Genomic DNA, 9,015 nt, shown 5'->3' with positions numbered 1-9,015 from the left:
CCTGACCCAGTGGGGCCCATACCTGAATTTTCACTCACAGGCAGGGGGCCGGGAAACAGGCACGGGGTAGCCAGGCTCTTGTCTCTAGTGCCCCCTAGCTCAGGGCAGGAGGGCAGGGCAGGTCAGGCTTGGGTGGGGGAGGGTTGCTTAGCAATCAGAACTGCACCTCCTGCATGGATGTGCCAGTTTGCAGAGGGGCAGCCCAAGGCCCTGGGGGCCAGATGCAATTGCCTGGAGGGCTGCATTTTGCCTGCTCCTGAGATAATCTGTTCCAATGCTTAATCTCCTCATAGTGACAGAAGTTCTTCCTGATAGAGAACGCACACTCCCTTTGCTGCAATTTGAGACTGGTGCTCCTTGTCCTGTCCTCCTGTGGGCAAAGAGAACAGTTTATCAACATCTTTATTATAATTGCCCTTCATTTAAAAACCTGTCATCAAGTCCCTCCTCAACCTTTGCTTCTCAAGACTATATAATCCCAGTTTTTTCACCCTTAGCTCATAAATCATAATTCCCAGGATGACTTGCATTAGAAAATAGTGTTTCCTTACCCAAATGTTTACAGTTTCAAAATCATGTAAGAGATTTAGGAGCCTAAATTCCACTGAAAGTTAATCTTAATCCTCATTCAAGATTTTAAACTTGATTTTAAGAATTTCTTATTTGATATAAAAAAGAATCCTTTTTATATGTAGATAAATCAAGCAGCAGACCAGATTTTTATAAAATATTGAAGAAAAACATGTTAAAAACACACATGATAAATTTCATTCCCAAACACTTAATCCCTTATTTGAAAATATAATCAGGACCTGACAATTTGGGCTCATAAAGATTGAAGGCATTGCAAACACTGAATAATGGAAGGAGGCAGGACACAACACAGGCTATAAACAGATGTCTCATTTAAAGCAGTTTGGATTGGTTTGGTTTTGACTTGGATCAAGACAGGAATGGCACAGGCCTTATACACACAGCCCGTCCAAACTGCATTGTGGCTCTTAGGGCAGTAGGTGGTCATGGAAAGCACGCTGTCTGATGGCCGTGGCCTTGGAATGTGCTGCAACTAAGTTAAATGAACTGCAAATAAAATTTTTAAAATGGTTAACTTTAAAGCATCCTAAAGGCACTTAAAATGGGAGCATTTACTCATCAAAGGGTGTTAACCTGTGTTAAGTACCCTCTAAATGTTGATTTAAAGTTATGCCACTTCAGGTGAAGGTTATCTTATCTTTGATCCTTTTACCCAGGTCATTCCAGGGTATTGTAAATATGCTCTGGGGAAAAAAAGCACACTATTTTCATTCCTTTAGCATCCCAGGATGCACCATCCCCAGTCTTTCCCTCTTCTTTGCTCAACCCTCCTGAACTCCACTGCCTATGATGCTAGACCCAAGCCAAAACCCCCATCTGACCCTCAGGGGGTGTGATCCCAGCATATCCTGACTACTGTGAGCACCCAGGTGCTGTTCACCAGCTTGCTGCTTGTCATAGCCCCCCCTCCCCATCCTCCATCCTACTACCTACCCCGTGAAGAATGGAAGTCATTCTCAGCTGAATGTCAGCTCTACCCCAGTGTAGCATGCAGCATGCCTGCAGGGTGTCAGCTCAGCCTCAGGGTGAATAATAACCTAGCCCTTGCCCCCCTGACCCAATCCCAATTCAGTGACACACATGCAAGATTTTGGTCCTTTTATTCATCGTTATTCTTTCTTCACTCCTTTATCTTTACTTCTCCCCCTTGCCTGATAATTTCAAACAGTTTTTTTCCTCCAGACGTTTCCCCTCCCACCCATGGTTCCAGCTGGCTCCTGCTGGCTGCAAAGTGCAGGAAGCCACACCACCCCCACTCCCCCGGTTTTTCCACCTCCAAGCTATATGCCACTCTTCCGCCCTCTACTCCCACCCCAGAAGAGGGACAGTCCTGACTCCTGTCCTGGGAGTGCTGGATGTAGTCCTGTGGCCTATTCCGGAGCACTGTGGCCACTTCCTGATCAGTGAGTTTTGCCACAGCGGCGCCCCCCCCCCCCCCCCCCCCCCCCGCAGTCAGCAAGATTGGCTGCTGGGGGACACCCTCCCGGTTGGTGAGTTTTGCCAAGATTGGCCGTGGGGGAAGCCCCTGCCCCCCCCCAGTCACTGAGTGGTCACTGGGGGGGCATGTGCCCCCCCCTCACTAAGGTGGCACCAGTTGCCCATGGTCCACACCCCTGCTTGCCAGACTTTCTAGTGGCAAGTCACAATTGTACAGGTCAGAGACAGCAATAAGTCTTAACCTATGATGGCTCTGAAACTGGTCTAACTTTATGACACCATAACATTTCACAGTTTTAAAATATTTTAATGATAACCTATAACAGCACTCTAACTTACAGATGCGCACAGGGATGTCCTAGGAATGTATTAGCACATTTTATCTGGCATAACTTACAGGTACTTGAAATAAGACAATGGGTGTAAAGATCTGTAGGAACCTGGGACAAAAGGCTTTCTCCTGGGAGAAATGCAGTGGACAGGTTCTTATCCAAGGTTTGGTGTTCAAGTGCTGCACAGGGAGCACAAAGTCAGTTTGTACAGCCTGCTGGGAGCAGCCAGCCCTATGCTACCTTTACCTTGGCACTGGAGGAATGGTGAGGGCAAGTGGGAAAGAAGGCTATGTCTTGATTGCACAGCACTCCAGAGATCTTCAGCAACCATAGTAGCTTGCACAGAGCTGCTACAAGCCTGCACAAGTCAGAATAACCACAAGTCTGAAACCAGCCCCTGGCAGGCCCCGGGGTTAGAAACAGGGTTCAGAAAGACAATATAACATCACCTCTCTGCTTTCAGGGGACCTGAGCTCTGCTAGTCATTATTACAAGGATTTCTTCTTGTATATTTATGAAGTAAATTCACCAGTTAAATCTGATTTGTAAAATATTTCTTCACCAGCATCATTCAGGGTATGGAAAATTAGAAAGAAATGGTCATATAAAGCCTACTTTTATGGTTAGTTGCAGAGCAGTAGTGTTTGGTGCTCCTTACTTAATTTCTATGATGCAAGGGGATTAAGATGGTTTGAAGGGTTTCTTATTAAAAAGTGTCTTATTAAAAGTTTGATGAAGTAATGCCTGAGCTGCAAAAAAATCCAGTCTCTCAAGCTGTCCTTTTGGAAAGCTGGAACCTACTGAAAACGTTACAATTGCTAATTCAGTCAGACACACCAGGCTAGTAGTTGCTGCCATCAATAAAAAAATAAAAATATTTGGATAGCAACATGAAAGAGCCCATTGCACAACCTGCAAAAGGAGAAAACTGGTGATTTCAGTTAACAAAGCAAACTAGTAGTTCTGCAATGTCTGTAGTAAACACCACCTGCAGCACTCTAAAGAGCCAAAATACTGTAGGTGCGGCTGGAGCAAGGGAGCTGCCACCACCTCTGTTTTCTTATTTTCATTTCAAGACCTCCTCCTGAACTCCAGTGAAAGCAATCAGAGGGCTCAGACATGCAATGCATTTGCACCAATGTCATCAGTTCTTACACTGTTGTGAAGAAGTAGCAGACCCACGGTGCACTAATGTAGATGAAGGACAAACCTGGGACAAAGTTACCTTGGGAAAAATCTATGGCAAAAATACTCTAGTGTCCACTTCCATTCAAGAGTAGCCATTTGCTATAGGCCAGTGGTTCTCTACCCTTTTAGATTCAGGGCATGCCTTCATACGTTTTTTAATTTGGCAGCATCCTGGTTGAAAACCACTGTTGTGCTGATTCAGCTTATGTTGGTGACTCTTAGCCAGGATGCTGCTGCTGCCATTGCAGCCAGGTGGAACTACCCTGTGTGCCTCCTGCGGAGCAAGACCAGGACAGGCTGGGGCCAAAGCACTTGCACCAGCCTGCATGAGAATTATCTGATAAACTGAAAGCAGGCAAGGAGCCCTTGCTCTTGTCTCAGCCCTTCATAATCTAACCTGTCCCCTCCCGGGTTCCTCCCAGAAACAGAGGCACATTAGACAGTTCCACCTGCCCTTTGCAGCTTTGTTTCTGGTAAGCAGGGGCAGACCAAGAAGGGCACATGATCCTGCTGTAGGTCTTACTGGTCTGTCTATACAAGATACATGAGGCAGTTTCACCCAGTTGTAGTGGCAGTGATGGTAGTGCCTGTGCTGTGGCACCCTGGTTGAGAACCCACTTCTATACACAAACAGGCTGGTACATACTCTTCCATCAACTAATAGCCACTATAATAGCACCTACTGCAAACAGCAGCTCCTTGATAACTAGCTTGTCCTTGGGATACCAGCATGATTTACATCAAGTATACAAAACCAGTATACATTGCACCAGTGTAAACGAGTCATAAGTATGAATATGGTAGACACTCTAAGAGAAGTATAAGGAAAGAAAAGAAAAACAACAGAAGAGGGGAAGAAGATCTTCATCTTGTCTTCTATCCTTCATGATCTATTTTCAGTGCTTTTAGAAACAATATACAATTGTACTTAGTACTAGTATACCACATATAAGACCTAAAGTTGTGCTTTTGAATTGTAGTTAGTTTTAGAAGTGTCAATTTGTATCCTTCATCCCTAGGTAAGATGCTTTTGTTAGTTGTTACCATATTAAACCTCCTCCTGCAAAAGCTTTCAATTCATGTTGCTACAAAAGGCAGATAAGTAGATTAACTCTCATTATACAAAGTGTTTCCTTCCCACACTCAAGGATTCTCAACCAAGGTTTGCTGTAAGATCCTTTGAAGGGTTGTGCGAGGTGTGAGGAGATAATCAGATAAGCACAGGCTTGGGCTGAGTGCCAGGCTCTTTCTTGGGCCCTCTGCAAAGAGTTAAGCACTATAAGTTATATATAGGATACTTCTCATTCAGACAAATAATTAAGTCTGAAAAGGCTGAGAACCACTTTAACTAAATAAAGTTAGCTGAAACTAACTTCTTATGGGAAATCAGCCTTTGGCAAGGTCATTCTTTCACACAGAGACAAGAATACTGAGTGTCGCACAGCAGGTTGTCAGCCAGTTGGATAACTCGTGCATTGCAGCTTTGAGCAAGTCAACAGAAGTTTATTTTGTTGGGCCTGTTCTTGCTCCCATTGAAGTGAAGAGCAAAAATATCAATGATTTTACAGGAAGCAGCAAAAGTTAGGGGTAAGTCATGTGTTTGGAAACATGAACCCCTGATTTATCATCCCGTTGTGAAATCCTGGCTCCACTGAAAGAGATTCTCATTGGTCCCAAATGGGACAGGAATGAATCCCCATGGGCCCAGTGCAACTCTTGCTGCAGTCAAGGAAAAGATTTCTTCAGGAAGATTCCTCATTTTCTTGGACCAGGTCTTTTGGGGAAGTAACTTCAGGCAAAATTTTCAAACAGAGCGTACAAAATTCAGCCCCTAGGTCCGTATTTTGAAGCCTGGCTTTAGGGATTCACATTTGAAGTGTTAGGCCAAAATATTCCTGCCTCATTTTCCTTATCTGTAAACAGAGTTCATGCTGCCTTAGCTACCTGCTGGGGTGTCATGGCAGTTAGGTATCATTTGTTCAATGATTTGAAAACATAAAGCATTTCTCAGTGCAGTATATTCTACATCTTGCTCTCCTCCACAAATCTTTGTGGTAAAAAGATAGCTAATAATATCTCATTTTGCAAGATTCATTTTGTTCCCAGTCCTACAAAGCTCTTTAAGTATGTCACTAAATTTAGACATGTGAACTTTTCCACTGAAGTTGTGCACTTACATTTAAGCATATATCCTTGCAGATATGAGCCCTTCTGAAATTACTTAGCCCAGACTAAACAAGACCATGTATCTTATGCAGGCAAGATCTTATATGCTTTTTATGGAGAACTAAATTATGATTTGATTCTGGGTGAAAAGGTAAGAAATAACTCTTTTAAAGTATTTGAAGACTGTGAGCATCAGAAAGGCAGAGGACTACCATATTTTCCTGCATACTACATGTCCTGGATTAGACCGCTTGGCGGCAATGTCGGGGGGCTATTCATGGTGGGGTAGCTCCTACATAATACCACCATGTTGCAACCTCCAGAGTAAGGCAAGTATAAGGCACCTCAAAACCCTGGCCCCCAGTACCCTGTGGGTACTCCTTGGTTGGAGAAAGGCTAAGGGACATCATCCTGCCCTTGCTGAGGCAGACTCCATTTCCCAGCAGCCCCTGCCTGGAGCATGCAGGCTGCAGATTGCGCCTTGGCTCTGGACCATACTATCACCACTACAAGATCCCAGCCTGGCCTGGGAGCAGCTCCCCACCCTGCCATGTGCCTTGCCAGTGCTGCTAGGGCCAGTCTCCACAGAAACCCTGGCCCTGCGCTATCACCGCACAGCTGTTGCTGGGGTCTCCATGGAAATTAGCCCCAGCCACGTGGGCAGGGGCTGCTGGGAAATGGAGTCCACTGCAGGTTGAATCCAGCCTGTGGGCCAGACTCTGCCCGCCTCTGCGCCCCTGGCCCTGCGCTATCACCGCACAGCTGTTGCTGGGGTCTCCATGGAAATTAGCCCCAGCCACGTGGGCAGGGGCTGCTGGGAAATGGAGTCCACTGCAGGTTGAATCCAGCCTGTGGGCCAGACTCTGCCCGCCTCTGCGCTAGGCAGTCAGCAGCAGCTCTAATCTGTTGCTCTCTGGCAGAAACTACAGCCATCGAGACACTGAACATCTGGACTCAGTCTGGCCTTTGGACTCTGTCCTGATGGTCTAAAGTGGGGATGGTAGGTCTAAGGCAGCCTCCATTTCATACTCTTGCCTAGGCGTATGAGCTGGAAGGTCTTGGTGTGATGGCTACATAGGCCTCTTGTCCATATACCATGATCCATAAGATCGACAGTTGCCAAAAAGAACATGCCCCTAAGCAAGACATGCACTTTGTTTTTGGGAAGGCAGAATGAAGAGAAAAAAAAAAGATTACTCCTGAGTTATGGCTGCATAGAGCAGAGATAGAGCTCACTCACTCTCCTGTTCCTGCTTAACTAAAAGCAGAAACCCTAACTGCTGCTGAAGTTTGGTCCCCATGGGTGAATCTATGATTTTGAAAAGAGCTAAAAAGTCTAAAAGGCTGTGAAACAGGAGAAGCTAGCAGACAGTAGCATTGCCAAAAGAAAGGTAAGCTTGATTAGTTGAATATTGAGACCAAGGAGAGATGATCATTAACACCTGAGGAGTGAGGAACATTGAACATTAAGTAAAATGACTCCCTTAGTTGCCTGAATGGAAATGTCACTGCTCACTCAGAAAAACCACAAGAGGTCAGAATGTTTTTGACACTTTGCATTCCTATTCAAAGTGTCTGAGTTTATCTTGTGAATCCTGTATAAGTGCTTATGTGCCTAACAGTGGTCATATTACGTTTCACCCTTAAAAGGATCTCACAGCACCCAGGTTGGGAATCATTGCTGTAGATAATGCATCCCAAATGTATGCATCAAGATAGTGTGTGTTTAAGTCCCTTAGACATAGCTTTGGCCTTTACACAAAAGACTACTTTTACTAAAATGTTTCCAGTGAACTGAAAATCGGCAGTGAAAACAGAATTTCTGTGGTGTATGTCTCCACTAACCAGGGAGAGGGCATTCAGTGCAGAAATAAGTTTCAATTAACCTTTTAACACTTCCTCTTCTGAATTCCCCTATTTCTTCATAGTTCATAGATCACACTTCAGGAAAAAAAGAAAAGGCCCACTTGCCGGTTACAGTCCATGGTGTGTGCGATATCAGGGAATAATGCATTCTGGGAAACCTTCAGGGAATTTCAAATGGGATGGAGGGAAAGGGAAGGTAAAATATTAATAAAGCATATTTAACTTGTGAATATTTCTCAAAGTCTTGTTATTATTGAGTGATAAGCATGGTAATCAGGATTTATCTTGGCATTTGATTTTAAACAAAAATTCCTTTCTTTAACAAAGCGATGATTCAATGCCTGCATTGGGAGGATCCTAGAACACATTGTATTTTTGTACTGTAATCTTTAAATGGCATTTAGATACCAGGGGGTTAAGTGCCTTAGTTAAAATAACAGACCAGGAAACAGCAAACCAGTGAGAATTGCTCCTGTTTGCTTAGCTATCTGTGTTCATAGAAAGGCTCTAAGTGATTTGGAATCACAGAGGCATGTGCAGTCCTGGCAGTGCATATAGTCACAAAACTTGTTCCGCTAGTCCTCCCTCCAACATGCCCTCATTTTGCTTGTTTTGCTCATTTGTTACAGCTCATCTGACACTCAACTGGATACATTGGCACTGATAGTTAGGGTCAACCCTGAGAGTTGCCCTTAACCAACCTGAGTCACATGAGCTTTCCCATCTCTATCATTCCTTGTAACCTACATCGCTGCCATCCATATTGAGCTTCCTGCAAAGACAAGAGGCGGGATGCAAAAGGGAAGAAAGTCAGGAACAGGAACTTTTCTATTAGTGGACTTGCTGTGTTGGAGTTAATAGTTCAAGGGTAAATTCCAAACATGCTGCAGAATAGGGATGGCTAGGCAACAAATAGCAGACGTTGCAGATCTACCCACTAATCCCTTGAAGTTTTGTAGTAATCACTGGCTTCAGTAAATATAGGCATATAATGAATGAGAAGAACTAATCAACAAATTTAATCCTGGAGCTGTAGGCAGGCATTCCCAGCTTCCTCATTCTCTTATTAGGGAGCCTCTCTAAATTGTAATTTCTGTCACTACAAATTCAGCATAATTTCTAAGATTGTGTTTAGGGGCTTTCAGTGAAGAAAGGTTGACCCTAAATATCAGGTAGGCACAATGCAAGTACTCTGGGACAAGGAAAGTGTTACTTTATGCTTTTGTAGAGTATGCAGCCCAATACGTGGCCAAATGTTGATTTGGGCCTTTGGGCATTATCACAATACAGAGGTACTCCAACGAATGCCTGTGCAAGTTATAGGGTGCAAAATGAATGTTTTCCTCTTGTGTTCTGAGGGAAATGAAGGTTAATTCAGTGTCAACGGCTGAAAACATATGAACAGTCAGTATCCAGTGCTGAAAACAATATA

At 44.3% G+C, this 9,015-nt stretch overlaps 1 protein-coding gene across 1 annotated transcript in view; it reads left to right on the top strand.

Annotated features, from left to right (window-relative positions):
- The window catches only part of ENPP6 (ectonucleotide pyrophosphatase/phosphodiesterase 6), a 67,695-nt gene that overhangs the window by 39,366 nt on the left and 19,314 nt on the right, over window positions 1-9,015 (top strand). The window lies entirely within an intron of this gene.

Source organism: Alligator sinensis, unplaced genomic scaffold (genome assembly GCF_000455745.1).
Source record: "Alligator sinensis unplaced genomic scaffold, ASM45574v1 scaffold354_1, whole genome shotgun sequence".
NCBI classification, from domain to species: Eukaryota; Metazoa; Chordata; order Crocodylia; family Alligatoridae; genus Alligator; species Alligator sinensis.
Note: the sequence above shows the minus strand (reverse complement) of the source record. Positions and strands in the feature narration are given on the sequence as shown.